At 45.1% G+C, this 21,953-nt stretch overlaps 1 protein-coding gene across 1 annotated transcript in view; it reads right to left on the bottom strand.

The window, feature by feature from the left end:
• Nucleotides 1-21,953, bottom strand: part of ABTB2 (ankyrin repeat and BTB domain containing 2) — a 608,178-nt gene that overhangs the window by 249,911 nt on the left and 336,314 nt on the right. The window lies entirely within an intron of this gene.

Raw genomic sequence — 21,953 nt, 5'->3', positions numbered from 1 at the left:
AGAGGCAGTGCAGGTGTGCAACTGGTGGGGGAGGGGACCTGGCCCCGAGATAGAGGCAGAAAGCACAGCAGGGCTTTTGATCTTAGAGTTAGGCAATGAACATTAGCACAGTATTACCATTTACCAACCTAAATAATGTATTTGTACCAATGTCATTACATTGAGAACCATCCTGGAAAATTGACATAATTTCTAGTGATAGTTGGCAGAGCCCTGCAACCCCCCCTACTCGGAGCAAGTGGAACACTCGTGATGAAAATCCCACAATCATGAGCGTTGTATGTTCCACGCAAGAAGATACATTCCATAATCACACTATAGTACAAAATATAAATAGTGGATGTTGAGATGGGGGCATGGCTCTCTACCTTTGGTGTCCCCTGTGTGCGTGAAAACACCTGACTTTGCGTTTGCCGAGTGATAGTCCATTGACGTATGTAGGTGTTTAAGGAGCTTGGCAGGCAACAGCTGTTACATGGCTTGGCATGAGTTGAGAGGCAGGTATAGGGGTTGGCTTTGCGGGAGCACCAGATGAGGGGTCATCCAGTTCCAGAGATTGCATCCTCTTTCTGAAGATGAGCTAGCTAGGTTGTGATGTTGCTAGCTCTGGAAAAGATCCGGGGCTATGCTAATGTAGGGACCGTCGGGACTTGGGCTAGCTAGCCTTTTGGTTGTAGCCCCTGAGCTTCCATCCAGGGCTACAACCAAAAGACCTAGGTCTAAAGCCCCTCAGCTGCCCCCCCAACCCCAGCGATGCCTCTGTCCCCAGGGTTTCTCAGGACCGGATTGAAAGCGTTTGGCAGTTTTGGGTCCTATACACCAAGAGTTTTCTCTTAACTCTCCAACATGATGCCTCCAGCCATGACTCTTATCTTATGCTAGACCCCCAACCTAGTGCTCTACCCATAGATTGCTCAATTATTATCCAGCTAGGGTTGCACTGTAGAACATCCTCAAGATGCAAACACGTTCTTCCACTTCAAATATTGTTGACATATGGTTGACAATACAGAGAAGCGCAATATGTTTCGTAGCTCGCGGTAGCATGTGTGTTGGGTTGGATATGGCCACATTTCCACAAGTTGAAGTTCATCTTGCTAACACATTCTGTGCTTCCTGAAAACCTTCTGTTCCTATTTTTGAGTCTGGAATAGGCCACTTTAGAGAAGTCCAACGGTGCAATTGCCAGGGATCAGGTTAGATGCACTTGATGACAGGATTCAAGTAGTGGCTGCAATTTGCAACGCAGGGGGATCTAGAACTAGGTAACTTTGGCCACTGTGTCGAACTCTTCAGAATGTTGAGCTAGGAATGGAATAGGGCCCCAGATTGGATGTTTCGAGGAGGGCTGGTGGTCCAGTTACAGAGGTCAGCAGAAGGAGGTTCGCTGCTGGTTCTGCCACTGCCTACCGCATTCCCAATGTGGTGTGGTTGAGCCAGAGGAGGCTCTCCATCATCCAGTATCATATGTGACCCAAGAATTTAGTGATGCTGATCTGGTTCTCTTCCTCCTTGTCCAGCCAAAGATGGATTTGAGCACCAGCTGTGTTAATCTGAAACTTAAACTCTATTATTTGATTGGCTGGTTCAGTGGGTGTGTATTTATACTGAATAGGAGACAGCTATGGTGCTTGATGCAAGCTGTGTGTTCTTACTTTGTGCAGAGAGTATAGGGTTGGCTCGACCCTTATTTCTGCACGTCATTGCAGGAGAAAGATAAGATCCAATCCTGGCCAGTCCCTGGGAGACACATCCATTCCTTTAGTCTTTTGATCTGTTTGTAATGGCCACAGTGTCATCGACAGATCGTGAAGGAATAGAGCCATTGGTGTACTTCATCGTGCTTGAAAGGAGTCTGTCACATATGTTTCCTTCTGCTATTTTGGATTCTCTCATAGGTCTAACACCCGACTGGTAGAGCCGGCTGTGGAGCTTCATGTGTTCCAGAAGTGGTGTCTTCAATTCTCCCACCTTGATTTTGCTTAGAGTTTGGAGGTTTCCGGTGGTGGTCGGTCTCCAATTAGTTAGAACCTTAGGGTTGGTGACATGTTTTTTCTAGCGTGGGGTATGTGGTGCATGTTTGGTGCATGTGGGATCTTTCCCCACGAAGGACAATGCAGTGCTGGGAGGAAGTCGTCAAAGCATATTGCTGGGTACGGTTCCACCACATCTTGGAAGCTTTGATCTTGCAGACTGTCAATTCTTCCAATCCAATCCAAGGCTGCCAAAGAAGGGAGGCATGCTTAAAAGATGGGGGAAGATAGAAGGCGGGAAAGAAGTCATTCAGCAGGGTTGTCAGCCACGTCCCCACTGACTTTCACTACTTTAGAGTCAATGCTGTTTGTGGTGTATTGGGAGGTTTTCAGAATGTCCACATCTTGTTTGTGTGAAGGCTGCACCTGGACATAGCCTGTTCTTCCAATGGTGGCCGGTTTACTCACATTGAATAGGCGGTCCACACTCTACCTTTGAGGCATGGCTCGATGCACCTTTTTGTACCACTGGATTGTCAGCGCTGTCAGAAATGTGTTGGTAATCCTGCGCTAGATGCAGGGTGCATTCACCTTCAGGGAACCTGATGCCAGCAGCATGATCGATTTAAACAGGCATAACTTGGGGCAGAGACTTGATGATCGAGGTCGCCCAATCTGGAAAATCAGATCTGACCACAAGCAAGCCGAGGACAGCCTTCCTAGAATCCGCAGACTCGCCTCTTCTGGAGGTCCCTTTGCAGTTCTATCTGGCCAGTTGCTGACAGTGCCAAGAGCGAACAAGCACTCAAAAAAGGCCACCAATATGCACTATTTTCATTTCATTTATTTTTTTATTGCATTTGTTTATACGCCCAAACCCAGGAGTGTCACGGCATAGGTTATAAGATTACAGTAAGGCTTTCTGGTTACAAAATTGAAAGTTGGCAAGGGATAATAATATTTGGCATAGCATATACAATGAATATATAGGTTGGCAGATATAGGTTGCGATTCATGACTTTTCATGCCACAATATTTCAGGAGTAGCCAGGTGGTCATTTTGGGGGTAATTATGAGAGCACATTGGGCCAGTAACATTGATCCAAATTGCAAGCAGCACAACACGTCATCAAACTAGCCCAAATTGGCCCTCAAAACCATCCCACACTGGCCTGTGGGGCCGGCCCTCCTGCATGGTCATATTTCCCTGTAGGCCAGTCCAAGCTTGCTCCTCATGTCAATATATGTCAAATGAAAGGGCTCACAGGACCCTTCTATCAGTGCAGTAATGGTTAAAGAGTATTTCTATAAACATGTTCCATGTATCAAACATCTGTTACAGCGTATGTAGTGAATGTATGGTGCCGAAATGCGGTTAAAAAGGCGAGAGGTCCATTGTTGCTCCAATGGTTTATTGACACTGCTCACCGCACACACCTAGAGGCAGAAATTGGCTCAGACTTTAAGTTGAAGGTAATAAGGACATTTTCATGGAACGTTTTTCAGGCCAGGCATGCTTAAAAAAACACAAAATAATGAAGACGAGGGGATTTCTGGTACGCTGGAGCTCAGTTTACAAAATAAACAGAATGGTTCTAGTTTTTAGGGTATGGCGCTTCAGGTGCTGAGGTTAGAAGGAAATAAGAAATCATTTATGAAGTGCCTATATAAATTAAAACACCCGGCCACATGTGGATTAGGCCAACATAATGGATTGCAAAACCTCAGACAAAGAGAAGTATTCAGAGTTGGGCTAAAAGAGTACTCCCCGCCTTCTCCTGAAGAATTGTGCCAGGACCACAGCGTTGCTCCCTGGGACTAGGCTGACTTGGCCAGGTGATGCTAGGAGAGGCCTACCTGGGACTCAGGGAGGATCAATCAAGAGTGACATCACCTATAGAAAAGGCTGCATGTGTGAGCCCACGACGGATATTTTCATTTAGCCTTCCACCAATGAGGGCTGTTGATAAAGCTGGAATCTGACAGCTTTTATATGTAGCGTTAGCAGCATGAGAGACTGCAGTGTCCAACCAGGAGATGGAGACACAGCATTATCTGCCGGTACAAACCCCACAATCACCTTGTTCAGTTGCTGCAAACTCCAAGGCACCATTGTTCCTCTCCCTATCCCACGCCTTTGTTTCTCCGACCCCTCAATCCCCACTTCACCTACTGTCACCCACCTCTCCACTCGGCGGTTGTTAATCGCTTGAGCTATCTTTCCCAGGCAGTTTACCACCACGCCTGTTCTGCCGCATGCGCGCATCTCTTCACCTTCAATGCCATGGCCCCGCCCACCTCGCCTCACTTCACTCGGACCATTACCCCGGATGACATGCTGTTACTAGAGGGTGCATTCCTCTCTCAACGACATTATTGCCACACCACCAGTTGTTTTCACAGGCTGGAGTGATAACCCAGAGGCAATGGCAAGGATTACAGAGGGCCGAAAGTGGAACACAAAAGAGAAAAAAGACAATCTGCTTCGAGTGGTTGCTGGGAAATGGATAGTTCCTAGCAACCACCGCTAAAAAGGGGCAAGGCTTAGAAAACAGATGTGCTGAATCTTCCGGTGTGGCTCAGTGAAGATTGCAGACAGCAATGGGGAAAGATGGCCGCCACCCACACTAACAAGGTATGGAGTGGGAGAAGCGGGGGTGATTTTTTTGTGCCCGGGCTGCATCACCTAGGGGCGGCCTAGGTGAGGAGGAGAGCAGTGTTGGATAAAGGGGCCTGTGCCCCCACCCTTAGAGGGCAAGGAGGAGGGGGTGGGGTAGATGATTCAGGTGCCCAGGTCACGTCTATCAGGTGTGGCCCGTGCGAGGAGGAGAGCGGCGCTGGCAGCATGACTGTCAGTGCAGTGCTCCCATGAACAGAGGGAGCGCTGCTCTTAGGGTCATGGCCACATGGCTGTCAGTAGTGTGCGCCCGTAATGAGAGAGAGCATTGCGCTGAGAGCCATGCTGCTCGTGCAACGAGCCCGGAGGAATGCAAGGCTTCCCTCATTGGCCAATTTCCGGGCGATGAAGATTTTCCAAGCCAAACCAGCTAATCTAGCCTGGAAATTGGCCCACGGGGGAGTGCTACGTCACTCCCTCGGGGTATAATGAAGCATAAACCTAAGTCAGGTTAAGAGATGGATGGGATGCACTTAGGATAAAGATAAGGTTAAACAAATGCATGTTAAATTGGCACGACGCCTGGGGACCAATTCCGTTGGTGGCGGTGCACTATAGAAATACCTTTAACATTAACGATAAGTAAGTGTGCAAACAGTGACCGTTGTTATTTAAAAAATATATAATTATTGATTTTTAAGTGCAACCTGGGAGCTAAAATATAACCAGGGGCCAAATACAATCGCACCCAAAAAACAGAGCGAGTAGCCCCACCCCCCTGCTCCAGCAAGCCAATCTTCTGTGTGAAGGAATAGTCACAGACTTTCAGTAGAATCCTCCCTGAGGAATGGAGGAAGTAGAAAGACTACAGGAAAGGAGCGCACTACAGGGCAAGCTGGAGCAGAGGGGAAGGCAGTGGTGGTGGCGGCTGGAATCCAACAGATGCTCATGGGCTCTACTAACATCACGCATACAGACTGTTGAACGGCCCCATATTAAGTCATGGTAGGTTTTTAACTTTGTGAGGACAAGTGTCGATACCATGAATGTTGACTTTCGCTCTGTGTCATTGGAGAGACAAATGACCGCGATTGCCCTTTCACCTCTTTCTGGATCCCTACACAGACCCTCCAGCTTATTGCGATTTTGCGATCCCGCAAAATGCAGCGAAAACGGCCGTTTTGCGCAAAATGCCGCAAAAATGGCCGTTTTGTGCAAAAACAGCATCTTTTAAAAAAAAAAAAATTTTTTTTTTTTTTTTTTTTTTTAAGTAATCTGCAAAAATTACTGTTTTGAAAAAAAGAATCCTCAGGGTGCCAGGTGCTCAACTTTTTTTTTTTGTTTTTATTTACACAAGAAATGAAATCACTTGCGCCCCAAAAATTGCAGCCCAATCCACAAGGGACACATGAATGGGCACATTTTATATGCGCGCCCATTCAGATGGCCTTTTTCACCTCCTTGATCAAATAAAGTGGCGTTTCTGTCAATTTAAAAGCACATCCCGCATTTCCAAGCAAGATGCACTTTTAAATGTGCAGAAATTGTAGGCAACCCTACGCGCACGGGATGTGGGGCTGCCACTGCATGACAGGGTCTTTCCTGACCCTGTCATGCATTTCTTTTAAGGTATGAACCGCTGCTGAGTCGCTTGCATTTCTGTTCCTCAAACAGGACAAAAATGCATTTTTTGGGTCACATTTTACAGCGGCAGGCACCTAGAGTGCCTGTCCCTGTGAAAGGCGCTGGGAGCTTGCAGAACACTGTCGGGAGAGCGATTCTATTCAAAGTACTCCCCATTTTGATGACAAAAATCTATCGAATGTTACAATTTGACCAATTACGTGCAGTTCTATTCGATCGATTTTTATAAATACTGAACATGTGTTGCGGGGGTGTCACCCGCTCCCCTTGTTTAGTATTTTTGGTCTAGGGTGGTTGCAGAAGTGTTTTCCCCTTTTTCCTCAAAATTGGAGGCGGGGACAGAAAAAAAAGGAAAATAACGAAAAAAGGACCCTGCAGAGTCGGATCCGACCCGCGTTAGAGGGACGGATCCGACCCGCGTTAGAGGGACGGATCTGGCACCGCAGGGTTGCAGGGGAAGCTGCAGCGACCAAGCGGTTAAGTAGGGGAGGGGGTCGGGTGGTGGTGAAAGGTACATTTTGGGTTGTTTGGCTGAAGTGCAAATCAATTTGCAGCAAAATTGACTACGGTCAATTCCGCCGCAAATAATTACACTTCGTTCAAACAACCCAGAACACCATTCAAGGCAGCTGCCAGCGCACAATTTGCGCTACAGCTCAAGCCTGTGGAAATGCGCCGGTCACCTTTGAGAATAAGGTGACCTGCTCATTTCCAAAAATGGGTTGTCTAAAAATAGCATATCCTCCGTTCTTTTTTTAAATGCCCCCTCATTTGAGGAACTGGGACAAAATCTACATTTAAAAAAAAAATAATAAAAATGGTTACACTATGAGAGAGAGGGAGAGTGATGGGTGAGATGTGAAGTGATGGGCAAGAAAGCAGAGGAAGAGCAGTGGGTCAGAGGAGGAAGTGCTGCACAAGAGAGCAGAGGAAGCAGTGATGCGGTGGGCCAGAAATCTGAGAGCGAGCAGAGGTACAGAAAGTAGAGGAAGCGGTTGGCCAGAAAGAGGCAGTGAGCTGCAGATTGGGAAAAAGGATGAGGGAAGAATGTGATAGAATGGGAGAAAAGATGCAAGATGCAGAAGCAGCACAAAAGAATGAAGGACTGTATATTGAGGGAGGAATTGTAGAGTGTAAGGTGTGAGTTGGGAGTATGATTTGGAGTGTGGCAGGGGCTGGGCAGTGCAGATTGTGACTTGACAGTGTGACATAGTACGTGAGTATTTGTATGACAGAGTGAGAGGTTAAGGAATGTAAGTTATGATGGAGAGTTGGTGAGATGTTTGTGGGTGTTTGGGGGATTGGAGAACATAGAAGGGGAATATTTTCAGCATTACAATTGATAATGATCAATTTAGTTAATACTATTAAATAGGCATGAACATTAAACCAGAAATGTAGCCAAATCAAACACTGTTCTGCCAAGCCAGAGACATCTGGGACTCTTCCTATTAAATTAATACAAAAGACACATAATAATGATACCCTGGCTCTCTTCTAGCCTTGCACTCTACCTATTTCCTGCAATGTGGCAATCTTACACCCTCCAGTTAATACAAAATGTCCCGCAAAAATGCCGCAATAAATAAAGGTTTGTGCCGCAAAATTTGCCATTTCATGCCGCAAAATTTGCCATTTCATGCCGCAAAATCCTGGAAGGTCTTTAGACGTGCCCTTTTTTTGCTTGAATCCCTTGTTGCTATGTCTATGGATCATGCACCAGCACAAAGTCCTGCACCCGCCCGTACTTGCCACCTCCGCCCGTACTTGCCACCTCAGATCCCGTTTTGATTTCTGTGTATAAACCACAGGCGATGATTCATGCATCAACTAAGTTCCAAACATCCCTTGGAAAGGAATTAGCAGGGAGTGCAGACCCAAACAAGCAACTCAATCTGGCCACCATTTTGTGCAAACATTTTAAGAATGTTGGGACTGTGTTAGGGCAGGGTAGCTTCCATTGTTGGGCAGTATAGCCACTTTAGTAACGTTCAAAACCCTAAAGGCCCATAAAACGTATATCTTCCTCGAAACAACTGCGCCAAGAGGTGTTTTAACATGCAGAATGCGCTATAGAAATGATCTCATTCACTCACTTCATTTCCAACCGTCATTTGATAAATAATGAATTTTGGCTCTGTTCAGGATCCATCTCCCTGGTAGGTCTGATTGACATGTTGCTCCGACGTCGCAACAGAGTATCTCCTGCTCTTGTCTAAAGCTGCCATTGGCAATCGCTATCTTGCTACAGTAGAAGTACAGTGTTGAGGCCTGAGGGATAACTTCTGGGATACGCTAGAAAAATATCTGCTGCATGTGCTGCTGATCTGAACTGGTGGATGGAAAAGAACAGGAACTGACGTCAAATCTGAAGTGCAACAATGTATCGGTCGAGGGCAGCGGCAGAGGCCCAGTGACTCAGAGTGGCTGTGCATGCTCCTTCGCACCTAAGATACATTTCAGTGAGCCAGTCATTTTACGGTCCATGCTGGCAGGGTAAGGTGGCCAGGGCATTTGGAATCTGAAGGAGGGATCTCTCGGCCAAATAGTAATGTCAGAGCACCCATGATGTGCATCCAGCCCTTTGGCCTTAACCGAAGTATAGGGCCGTTAGGCCCATCCCAGTCCGCCATTTCCCAGCCAACTGCTGGCTTTAAAGATAGACCATCAGTCCCATATTTTCACATTCATTCTTTTTTCTTTGGAATTTACTCTATAACGTGTTTTTGCAATTTACTATATTTCATATGTAATGCACTTAGCATGTTCATACAATGTGATACCGTTCCTCAATGTCTGTTATCTCATATTGTTTAAACTCAGATCTTTTACCATAATCCCATTTTCTATATGCATCTATTTGTGTGACTAGTGTAAGGTGGGTGGAGATTTTAGAGAACAGTTGGTTAGTCAGGGAAAAGAGGCCATAAGTCTTACAAGGCAAAACCAGCCAATGACCTTCACGCACTCTTACCACTGGCCTCTTGCCTCTTGGACAAGTCCATTTTCATTTTATCACAGAACCCCTGTCTATCCATCTCTCGCTCTCTTAAACAGGTACACTGTACCCCATGTGCGCCAATGCAATGATCTAGGAACTGGTATATGAATGGAGACTCCTTTCATTGCCATAAGCTATGTTCTAAGTGTTATGGGAGGCAAGACTGTTTGGTTCAGAATAAGAGCTGCTTGAGATATGAGGGCCCCGGCACCCACCTCACCTTCCGAAAGGTGTTGAATGGCAGACTAAGATCTCCCTGAAGCCTCACTCTAATTTTCTCAGGTGCTGTGCTCAGTGCCCAGCTGTGATGTGCGCCCATCAGGGCAACAAACAGCATTCATTAGGCATTTGTCAGGTGCCTTGGGGAGCGGCCAGGATCCCTGGTCGTTTATCCTGGAGGTCTATGCCAGTGTCTTGCACAAGCCTCACATCCCTCTCACGCCGTGCACACAACCACAAGCCAAAATGATGTTCACCCCTCATTAACTGCCGGCCACCACTCACATGGTGTTGAAACAGCGCCATAACTTTGGTTTCGGAAGGATGAAACCCTGCAGGGGGTACTTCACATTGAAAAAAGGAGCGTGAAAGATATAAGGGTGTGTCTGGATTCCTCAAAGTGCCCCACAAACCTGGACGTACCATCCCTTGGCCTAAAGAGGGTGCTGTAGCTCCAAGAAGGTGATCAGAAGCATGTTGACCATAAAAGCAACATCATTGGGGTGGGGGTATAAAATGGGCAGTGGAATAACACTGCACTCGCAAACTTGCTATCGCTGGCCCCTTATGTGTAGTTTTGTAGCTAGTTTCAAAGGTATTAGCCTATTTGACCTAAAACAATTGACCTAATAACCAATCTGATCGAATTTTGCATGGGTGATTTGGCCTCCGGGGCAATCTGGTCACAAATATTGCAAAATACCAAACCTGGAGAGCGGGGGTTGAGGGGTGTCCGCCGCTCCCCATGTTTGATATTTTACAATTTTGAGGGTGTCCCCTGCTTCCTTAAAATTGGAGGCGGGGGACAAAGAAAATAGAAAAATTAAAAATGCATGTACGTTTAAATTGGGTCCCGAGCAGATAAATTGCAATCAGTTTGCTGCGATGGTAAATAAATAAAATTCAGTTAAACACACCCATACCGTTTCAAAAGCTACCATCAGAGTCTATTGTGTTGTAGTTGACCTTGGCTCCCATTAGAGGGCCTCACCTAAAGTGGTTACAGCTGTTTGTCTTTACATTGTTAAGAGCTCCCTGAATCTTTTACACAGGAAGGTTTTCAGAATAGACTTTCTCTAGATGATCCTCAAGGTTTATCCATAATGTATCTACTATCCCAACTACTAAGTCTCAGATCATTGGTTTTGGGCCCCTGTCTTTCACTGTCTTTGATATTAAACAAGTTATGATAGCCCCCTGCCCCCACCCCACCTCTGGTAATTCTCTCAGAAAGTTACCTGGGTATTCTATTTCACCAAAAGCCTTCCCATTGGATTTCTCTGATGTTCTCGTCTGGTTATTTAAAATGGAAGTCCTAGAATACAGAATGCAGCCTCCTGCTTGTCAAGTTCTCCTCAGTACTAGCAAATTTGCCAACAAAAGGGAATGCATGGTTCGTCCATGTGTCAAAGTCAATTAGTAGCTATTTTTGTGATCCACTTGCATCATGTCTATGTTGTGTCTCTTAGGTTTTAGAACAATTGTCTGGATGATTTAAAACGGCAGAACCCCCATTCAAAGTCTATTCATCACCGATTTCCATTTCTGCGTAAGGTTCAATTTACCTGTCCCCTGGACATTTCTGATGCCACTTTAATGTAACCATCCTGGATTCCTGGTACTTGTGAGGGAAAGAAACTCCTGAAACTGTACAAAGATAGTGTTGTGGGGTTCCATTTTTCCAGATTAATACGTCTTCATATTAATTGTGATTAGAATGCAGTGTTTCCAGGTCAGCAATGGAGCAGCCAAGGATAACATTTGTCTCTGTATTAGCCTCGATTGTCCCGTCAGGCTGTGCTAAAGATGGGCTAATTGATTAGAATGACCTATATCCCACGTACTGCAAGTGACCAGCTCCTGTACTTTTTAAAATTTAGTTTTACCAAATTAAGTTTTACCATTCCCTATACTTTTATTTACTAAAAGTATAGGAAGAAGTTGAAACTTGCACTTCAGTGCACTGCACTGACCGTTCTCTTAAACAGCAGGTGCATTTGTTTGGGGGTTTGCATTGTGCGTGGGAGAGGGCTTGGTGATTGGGTTTGCGGGGAGTGGGGGTAGGCCAGCAGGGAACTTATTTCCACTTCTTCTTTTTGCACACTTCGACCACTGGGCCAACCAGTTCATACCACCTGGTTGACTGGAGAGCAGGATATGTGGATAATCCGGGCCGAGGGTGTTTGCCGGTGTCCTAATCTGTGAAACTATACTATGAATGCTGATTGGCTGGAATGTAGCAGCTTCTAAAATTGATCAGAGTGGCAATCAGAGAGGCAGTGGCAGCTCAGGTCCATATTCCTCAACACTGGATGGAACTTGGTCAGGGGCAGATTGCCTGCCCCACAATTGCAGTACATATGGTGGGTGTTCTGGCCATAATGTCCAATATGGGTTATTATTTCCACCCCAATAAAGATTTCCTATCCCATGCAAGGTTCTCTCCAGAGAACCACACAACGAACAACTGCAGCCCTGAGTTCTGCGACTGGGGAGTTCAGTAATCTAAACAGAAATGGCTGTAGATGAGGTGTGGCAGTCCCTTCAAGCAAAATCCTGCAGCCAGTAATGGTGAGATGGTGCTTATGGCACCGCCCTGGTTTTTGTTTTTGTTTATCTGTAAAATGCAGCTTGTCCCCATCCACTGGAAGGCAATATAATTCAAGAGTGGAAATTCAAGTGACCATCTTCTTGCCGGGGAACTAGATTAACATGTTGACAACAAATAACTTGTAGCAATTCTCAACCTGTTCTAAACAAGTAATTTTTTCCTGAGGGTTTTGGCTTTCAAAATGTTTTCCGGGTTCACAGATTCATTAACAGCAATCAAGTATTCAGGGACGTCATTTCACCAAAATGCCAGGGGTAGCGGAAGTGACATCACACGACCCTTGACCCCCTGATAGACATCACAGGAAGTGATTTCATTTGACCCCACCCCGAACTGATATCGGGGAGTGATGGAAGACGACCTTTCACCCCTTGACAAAACAGGAAGTGGCATCACATAGCATTGTACACTACGAAAAATATGGTTACAATATCACTATAATGTGATGTACATTTCATACAAGAATGGATCACCATATGTATCATTAACATCAGGTTGTATAGGCCCATATTACCAAATTGCTGTGAATGCAAGCAGACGTCCATGACCAAATGATAATGATTATATAGCACTAACTGTTAAGCGCTTTACATAGAAGAAATATACACCCAATATCACCCAACTTGTGTTGGTACCCGTTTATCGACCTCTGAAGGATGAAAGGCAGAGTTGAGGCGTTTAAGAACAGACTAAATCAATGACTCAACCCCTGAAGTGTGCCTGAAATAAACCTTTAACGAGTCTAGCAATTATTGTATAGAATTCCAGAAAGACACATTTTTTGGCGTTCCTATTCTTTCTTATTTAGTTTCATTTGTGAAAGTGTTAGACTTCTGGCACTCCTGTTCTTATATTTCTTCTTTTTTAAGGGGCCTGAACAAGAAAGCCAGCCACTCCAGAAGTAAAGAGCCACATGGGGCTGGCCACAGCCCATGAGCTTGCATTGCAAAAAAAAAAAAACTTTTTTTACTTTTTTTTTTAAGAGGTCGCAAGGGAGACCACACAGGTTGCAAGGGAGACCTCAGAGGCCGCACTTGCAACCCCTGGCGACCCCCAAATGACGTCCCTGCAAGTATTAGGACCAACAGTATCCCCACTTGCCTATGTCGTGTACCATGTGAAGAACCCACTCAGTCTCTGGTCACATCCTGACTGTCCCCCATCTCTTACTGCCCTTGGAAGTCCAAGACTTTTGAAATTCTGTTTCTTTGCTGGCTTCCAGTTTTGCACATTTCTTATTTTGATAGTTCTCTGCATTAGGCCTGGAAAAACTCATGTATGGCATTTGGATTTGGAGATAAGTAAAAGCTTTTCCCAAGACTATGATATCACAAGGTTACAATTCTGTTGCATTGACAGTGAGGTTCCATTTTGGAGCCTCAATGTCAGTTGGCATTGTGTCCTCTCTAGGTGTCAACGTTAACTTGTTCACATTGGAATCACCCTCAGGTTTCTACTTGCAGTTTCTTTTAAGCAGGAGTTGGTGGTCAAGTAGCCAATGGTCTCCAGAGAAGATAAAGAGCTTGTCTGCCGTGGAAGCCAAGAACTTCCCTATCAAGAGTTTAAGTTAACAGTGACGGTGCCAGTAGTTGTTGGCATAATACAAAGAGAGATACCTGTGGCATGAAATCATTGAGCTGCAGTAACAGGCCATTATAGAACTAAAGTTACACTCTCAATCATTTGCTTAGCCACTCTTAGCCGATCAGAGGATAAACACTGTAGACAGGAGTGTCACAGTCTGGGGATACACCGATGTAGTTTAGAGTGTTGGTGGTGGTTTGATTGTGGGCTGGTAGTTGTGACTCGTCTTGGTGTTCAGTGGTCCAAGGGGCTGAAGATCAAGAAGGCCAGCCAGACATGTGTGGACAGAAGTGATCATTTGGCGTGCTTAATTATTTTTCCAAATTAAAAAGGATTTGTGCAAAATGTGGTGCTGGAGTCCAATTTTGATGGGTGAAGACACTGAAATGCATGTCAGTATGTTTTAGTTTCTCATTTCCTTAAACACTTGCTTATCCCTCAGGAAAAGGACTTGCCATGGTGTCAACTGATGTCATAGAAGAAAAATCGTACTGCCCCATATGACAATGAGGTCCTTAAAGTTCTCTCTTGGTTGTCCGCATAGACCCATTAGTCTATCTTAGTGTTTCATATATGTGCTAGGAGGTTGCCTATCCAAAAAACTTCCAAGGACCTAAAAAGAATAGGTCTGAGAAGATGTGATCACTGCAGAAAATACTTTAACGAGTTCACAGAGTACACTCTTGTTAATGCTAGAAACTAAATACAACCGGGAAATAAAATAACTGGCACTGAAAACTACACAACAAAAACATTAAAACAACAATATCATGTTCTGTACAGTGCTTTGGTCCGGATTCCTTACACTTCTAAACCCTGTAACAATCAGTGTTATTACCACCCACCGCAGAGGGACTCAATGCATTGACTTTAGAAGTATGCAAGGCTAAGTCAGCCATGCCAGTATTTCAACCTTTGACGTAGGCAGCACAAAGATCTTTGAAGCAAGTTATTTTACTGGATTATAAATAGCATCACATTAATATTAAATTCAGTTGCAGGTGGTAAATAGCTACCAAAACTAAGGAAATAAGATCTGGCTTACACCATGTGGTCGCAGTTCTTTAACCACCCATTTTAATCTACTTGGTCAAAGGCTTTTTTACCATCAAAGACTGAAAGGACAGCTGGTTTGCAAGGGGACTTGATCAGGTGGAGGAACTGGAACCCCTAACAAGTACTGTGGAGTTTGGGGAGGATAGGCTCCAGACTGAGCCAGAAACCCAATGGATATACTTATCCCATTAAAGTGCTTCAAAGTAAAAAATAAATAAATAAATAAGGATTTATTCATAGAACCACTCTACAAGATTGTGGCTTAAAGAGGACTCTAATGCCTACATCCTTTCCTTAAAGCAGGAGAGTGATAGGCCATCAATGCAGAGGAGATCCTTACATTGAAAGATATCATGGGATAATAATGTTTTCTTCAATTTATAGCGCAGTCTTGCTTTCATGTAAGGGATTGGAAAAGTCTGTTGCCTTTTATACAATTACTGGTCAACGGTCTGAGATTGGAATAACTATTCAGTCTCAGTTTTAAACATAGCCTCAATGTTCTTTTTAAAAACGAAAACTGGATTTGGGGTTTCTGTGCTTCTCAAGGTCAAGGCAAGCAGGAAATCAATCTTCTGTGTTATATAAAATCCATCTGGGTTTTGTGAGGGAGTATTCTTTGAAGAATGTAAGGAGGTAATAAAGCGGACTGTCAAATGAGTAATGAAGCTCTTGGATGGATACATTCCTTACGGTTCAGGTTCTTCTAAGTTTAGGTCAGCTTTTTCTCTCTAATCAATGATCAGGTAAGCCTTCCTGAGAGCTGATGCAAGATAACTAGAATGCCTAGCATTTGGGTGCTGAACTGCTCAGGTGGGTGGGACCAGACTGACATGCAAATGGCTATTTCTCCTCTGTGAAAGGTACAGCGAGCTAACACATGGTTGTAGATCCTCTGGAGTGTGCACCTTCCATTTTTTATTAAAGGTAAATAGAATGACCTTGCCCTCAATCACAGCCCTCCCTGCCTTCCCACTGTAGGGTGGAGAGCACGGCCTCTGCATTATGATTGCCATTGAAGTACTACTCTCCCAACATTTCCCATGTATAAATAATTATCAATTGGGCTTCAGGCAAGGGCTGCTTCACTGAGACTAACAACTGGCAGCCGGTCAGCAATGTTACACATATACTTGATAAAGGTGCGACTTGTTTACCTACCCATGTCGACCGTCCGCAAGGCCCTGCACAATGGATCACGAGATTCTCCTAGGAAGCATAAAGTCATACCTGGAAATGAATGGACAGATCTGACAATGACTATCCATCTTAGTTCAGCAACGCATTCATATGATTAAGACCCCCCCCCACAATCCTACTACTCCTTAGGTGTATTCTCTTTCCATGCATTTCATATATATACGTGGGACCCATCTGAGATCTGGTCAAGAACATGGGCCTTCATTTCCACCAATAGACTGATGATAGTCGGCTGCGCATCCAGCTCTAACAGAACAAGATACCACCCAGCCTATAGAGTTCCTTGAAAACAAAAACACTGGTTGTGACCAGCTGAAACTAAGCCTGAAAAAAATCATAATGTATGATTCTTTCTTCTACTCCCCCCATACAAACTAGAGAAACAGACGTTGCAATGATTTGGGCCTTTAAAGGGTCAAATCTAACCTAAAATCCTTAGACGTCATTCCGAAGAAAGAAATGCTCCCTGACTTTCACATCATGGCACTCCATTCGTGCTACGAACAGTTAGAAAATATACTTCCACCACACCTCTCCGAAATCTGTCCAGGCACTGGTTCTCTGCAGGCCTGATGATGCGATCACTGATCCAACGGGGCTTTCAAATCCAACTAGATCCACTGAAAGTTTTGCAAAATGCTGGTACTTGTCCTTTCCCAGGGACCCACCGCTTTCACCACTTCCCCCTGATCCTAATTTCAGTAGGTTTGTTACCCAGTGAATGACTGTGCACAGATAAGATTACGGCTGGCAGGCAACCCCCACTACCTCGAAACTCCAAAATACTTGGCAGATCAACTTTCCAACTCTGCAGGCCCTCCGCCTTTACAAAGCAAGGTGGAGCTGTGCCTGGAAATCCGAAACTTCACAACAAAACAAACTCTAAATCACTCGTTCTTGGGCTGGGTCCCGAGAACCTGGAACTCACTTGTGGCGCCCCCACCCACCTTCCCATACCCCAGCAGTAAGACTTTCAGGCAGGAATACAATCCTATTCTTTTCACCTCATATAGGGGGATCTAATTTCACCACTTGCCAAGCCCCCACCTCACCCCCAGTATTGAATGACGAATTTACAAGCTGTACGTTCCCCTGGCGCAACCGGCTTGGATGCCAAAATGCTGGCACGGCCATGGATTACCTCGTCTGCCTTAATCAAAACCAGGTGTGGCCAAATCTTCTCTTTCTGTGCCATGTGGGTGTACACCTACCTTCCAATGCTTAAAGGTAATAGGCTGTATTTGCCTACCCTGTTCATGGAAACCTTTATCCCCCAAGCCTCTCTTTCGTTGTACTCTGCCTACCCTGGAGAAGCTCTGGTTACCAAGGATTGTTGAAACCCTCTCCCTGTCTCAACCCAAAACATCTTTGGCCTCCATCTGATAGGCTTGCATGATGTCTTCCTCATCCCGAGCTAACCACCTGGAATGGCCCACTCGCCATCCTGATAATTGGTGCACAACTAACGCAATGAGGGCATTGTGGTGCAAAATGTGCTTTGTTGACAAATTGAGAATTACTGCATGATGCATTTGTTCCAAAAACAGGTACATTTATTGAAAGTGTGATTGGTTCTCAAAAAAGATTCAGTTTGTCAGTTTAAAAAAAAAAAGGAATTAAAGAGATTGTTTCTTTAAAAACGGATTCTTATCAAAACAATGATATATGAATATTAAATCGAGTCACAATGAATGAAGAAACCCCAAAATACTGTTCAGAATTCTCTTTTTAGCAAAACAGAAAATCTGGCGGATTTTAAACCTGATTCACTATTCGCTGTTTAATAAAAGAAATATATGTTTGCTCAGGTCTAGTGACAGCCCCCTAATACTTTCACCCAATATCGGTTCAATTCTGTTATCCTTTTTTCAAATGGAATGATCAAGGAATCAACACCTCTCCCAATTCGGAGTCCAACATCATTGATAATGAATATCTGTTTTGTATGTTACATTCATGTTCTGTAATTTCTTTGGGTTTCTTCCATTCTTGCTTGTAAAGCTCTCCAAAACACCATGGGCCTAGGTTGTGCTCGATAAAACTGCAAACACGTTTAAATGGCTATGTGCGCCTAAGAGCTGCCAAACCGACCCTCTAACGGTTTTGGGGCGGAGTCTTTGTGCCAACTGACATGGCACACAGTTCGACCGCACACAGAGGTCTATTCCGGAGGAAACAACATGATCTTGCAACTAACAGTTAATCAACAAACATGTTGCCAATTACTCTATAGGAATTGTTGACACCTGAGAAATTTGACAATTTCCTGGACTGGGGGAGCTTACTTCCATGTTCCTGGGAGCTCTGTTTATTTTGTGTTATGAGGGAGACATTTGGAATCAGAAGTGCTGTTACTCACAATTCCTGTGCACCTGCTACATCTTGAAAACTTAACCTCAACATTAATATGGAAGACCACCCCTAGAGTCACTTTGCTCATCATAAACAGTGCTGAAATGGGGAACAGTAAAGAAAAGAGTCCTATTGCAGATAGATGTGTGCGTATATTCCACTACAGTGGAATTGTACACCACTCGAACATGCCTTAATAAGCTTATATCAGCCCTCCTCAGCTCTCATTTCACCCAGAAGGATAAATGAGGTACTTGAAGACAAGTAAATCCCCACAAATCATCAGTCTCGAAACTACGAGGGAAATAACAGGGATCTATGCAACGTATGTGTCTATTTCTATGCGCATGGCCCGTACATCCAAGTCTATCTGACGTTACACAGAATTACAATATAGAGAGCAGACGTGGTAGGAATCAGGGATTTTCTGGCAGGAACTATTGTGGCAACATGGAGCCTGGCCACCCCACCTGCGCGCTCCCTCAAGATCTAAAAGAGCACGTCCACTGAAAGCGACTCTCACATCACGGGAAAACAGTGCCATTAGAGGTCAGGGGCACTGGGTACGGGATACCTAGTGAAAGGGGCCACTAACCGAGGGTCTCCCTTGCTGGCTGGCGGGCATAGCTGCCAACTTTTAGGAAAGGACACAATGGTCTGAAGGGTCATCTGAGCGGCATACTTGCCGCCACCCCGCTACACCTCTAGAGTATCCGGAGCCCCGCTGAAGATTTGTGCATAGCATCTGTGTGGGCTGTGAGGGTGCTGTGGACTGGGAATGCCAACCTAAGAAGGACTCCACCCTGCCCCCACACCCTGACATATCGCACCCTTGTGATATGAACAGAACAGGTGGAACAGAGTGGAGGCAAGCTCTTTCGATCCCACCCAACGTTCTATGCACACAATAGAATAGTTAAGGTTGATTTGACCCCCCCTGGCCCCCCCACCCTTTCCCTTTTTTTCTCGTTACTATTTAGGATGTGAACAGAGGATTGCAGAGGGGCAACGTGCTGGTCTTGTAAGCAAGACCATGCACAGCAACAGAGGTTCAAATCCCGGATCTGCGCTTAGAAACCAAACTCAGGTATGGTATTAGGCGCATTATAAAAAAACAATAAAATTAAATAAATTAAATCGGATGTAGGCTAATTAAACAACAATAATGTGCCACTTAAGGCAAATCTGCATAAAAAATAAGGATATATAGACGTGCCAAATCACTACTTGTCGGTTTAACACATCACAATTTATTCATCAGGAACTTAGCATTCATAGTGAACCATACATAGGGACAAAAATAAATAGATCCCCAAGCCCAGACCCTGGAATGTGGCCTTGAGAAGAAGCTAAGCAAAGGGCGAAACATGTGAAAAGAACCTTTGCAGAACATAAAATGCCACAGGTTATCGCATGTGTTATTATTTTATTTTTTTAAGTTAATGAAGGCATTTTGAAGTTTAAAGGCGCCCTGTTTGTGTGCAAATGTCAGATAATTTCCAGTCCATTGAACGTCTTAAACACCAAAATGTTACCAGATATGAATTTGGGAAGCAGCAGATTAAGGCACACACCACTTGCTGGGTTTTTTCGAAGGGTATTTCACATGGAACTTTTAGCAAAGTGGGTATTTGGAAAAGGAATGGGTTTTCAAGGAAGCTTATCAGTGCAAATGTAGGCCAGCCTTGGGGTTATGTACTTCACCTTGAGCTGATTCTGTGCCCTTGCCCTCTGCTCCATGTGTTCTGCAAATCAGGGTTCCTGGGAGCTTTTAGCAAACATCCCCGATCTTCAGAAGGGGACATAAAAACTTGCTAAACAGGCGTCTGCTATGTATCAAGCCTTGGTCCTGCTGGTTTAAAGGAATTGCAGTCCGAGCGAGCCTCAAACATACCTGTTTATTCGCATATAATCCAGCCCTCCGCCTCCCCTGCTATCACTCGTCTATCCTAATCTTCCCAGCCAGAAAACATTTTGTAACTTCTCTTTCGCCTCCCACCTATTGAACATTTGAGCCTTGTGAAGCGCTCCAAGTCCCTCTGGGTAGGGCCAGCGCTGGACAAGAAGTCAAATAGATAAAGTTGCCGGTCAGACCCTTGAATGGCAGGGCACTTGGCAGCTTTAACTAGATCTCCAGCAAAGGCGTCCCTCTGAGTAGCTCACAGACAGCACATGAAGGTGGCGAGAAGCTACTCTTTTAGCAGGAGCCTGCACAGGGGTGTGTGGTAGGGTTGCTGTTGGGACTCTTGTTCAGAGGAGAATTCTCTGGCATTTGGTGGCTGGGCTGTCCTTGGGGGCTTCATCAGAATGATATGTCACTGGACATGTTATGATAAATTACTGGGATTTATAACGTGTGTTGCTGCCATTTGCATGGTCTCCATGCGCCGTGGTGCATGTGAAAGAGAGGGTATGGTTTAGGCAAGTGTGTGGGGGTCTTAAAGACAGGACAGAAAAGTTAAAATTGGACAAGTGATGCATGGAAATGATAGAAACAAAGATGGAACATTATGCTATGTTTTTTTTTAATAGTGGCAATTCTTCTGTTTACACTGCCCCTGGGATCCTTCGGTCCTACAACAGTAGTGTGGTTGTGTTACTGGGAGTATAGCGAAGGATGCTATTTCATTTGCTGGAGGTTGTATTGTCTGCGTACTGGGGAGTGTGTGCAGTGTGTTTGCATTTTTGGGTGTTGTTGTGTTCAGCAGGCCAGATCATATTGCCTGAATGAGGATAATGGCAAGCTGTGTTCCTGTTATGTGGTTACTTTTTTATTGGGCTCAGGTGTTTGGTAAGTGGGAGCCTACTCCATGCGTGTGATTTAGTATAGGCAGCATTACGAGGTGGTGAGAGTTAATGCCAAGTGTTGGGTGATGTGTTGGTGAGTGAGTTGTTGACTTGTGTCATGCATGTGTGGTAGAGTTGGGTGGCTGTTAGGGCAGTGGCAGCTGGTGAATTTTTAACTGGAGGGGCGTAAATGCATGTGTCTAATATGCGTGAGTGACCAAGGCAGACAGTGGGGGTAGATCTCTCTTGTGCAGGTGCTTCCCTCCAGAATGGCCTCCCTGCCCCTCTCAAACTTGAGCTGGACCTCCTGAAGTTCCAGAAGCAGCTCAAGACCTTCCTATTCTCCTCTGCTTTCTCTCTCTCCCTCACCTGCTGACCTACATGTCTGCCGCACGGACTGGTTGTATGGCTACTCTCTGAGCATAATAGGTACCAGGCTCCTCCATGATCAGTCTCCCCTGAACTGACTCTGGGCCACAGTGCACTTAGGGGCTGTTACCTCTACAGTCCCCTGCCTCCTTGCACGTACCCAGAGCTATGCTGCCCTGTATGCATTTACTCAGAGCATTGCTGTGCGGATCACACTTCCCCTCACTCCCCCTCTCTCCTGCACTTCCCCCTCTCCCTGGCACTTCCCTCTCCCCCCCTTGCACTTTGGTGCTGTCGCACTTGCATGGTCTGAATGTCACAAGTCCTAGTACGATCATTGCACTGTCCTCCCTGTCTTCCCTCCCATGTCTTGTCACGCCAAAAACACTTGTGTACAGGCGCAATATAAATGACTTATCATATCATATCAAGAACATGGAGGGATCCCGAACCAAACAGAGGGGGCTCTAGGGGTTCTCCCCAAGAAAGGTTTTTAAATAATGGGTTAAAATGGTGCATTTGACCGCACCTTCTGTGAAA

This window comes from Ambystoma mexicanum, chromosome 11 (assembly GCF_040938575.1).
Source record: "Ambystoma mexicanum isolate Mex_15411 chromosome 11, UKY_AmexF1_1, whole genome shotgun sequence".
Lineage (NCBI taxonomy): Eukaryota > Metazoa > Chordata > Amphibia > Caudata > Ambystomatidae > Ambystoma > Ambystoma mexicanum.
The sequence above is the reverse complement of the archived record's forward strand: the minus strand, read 5'-3'. Positions and strand labels throughout refer to the sequence as shown.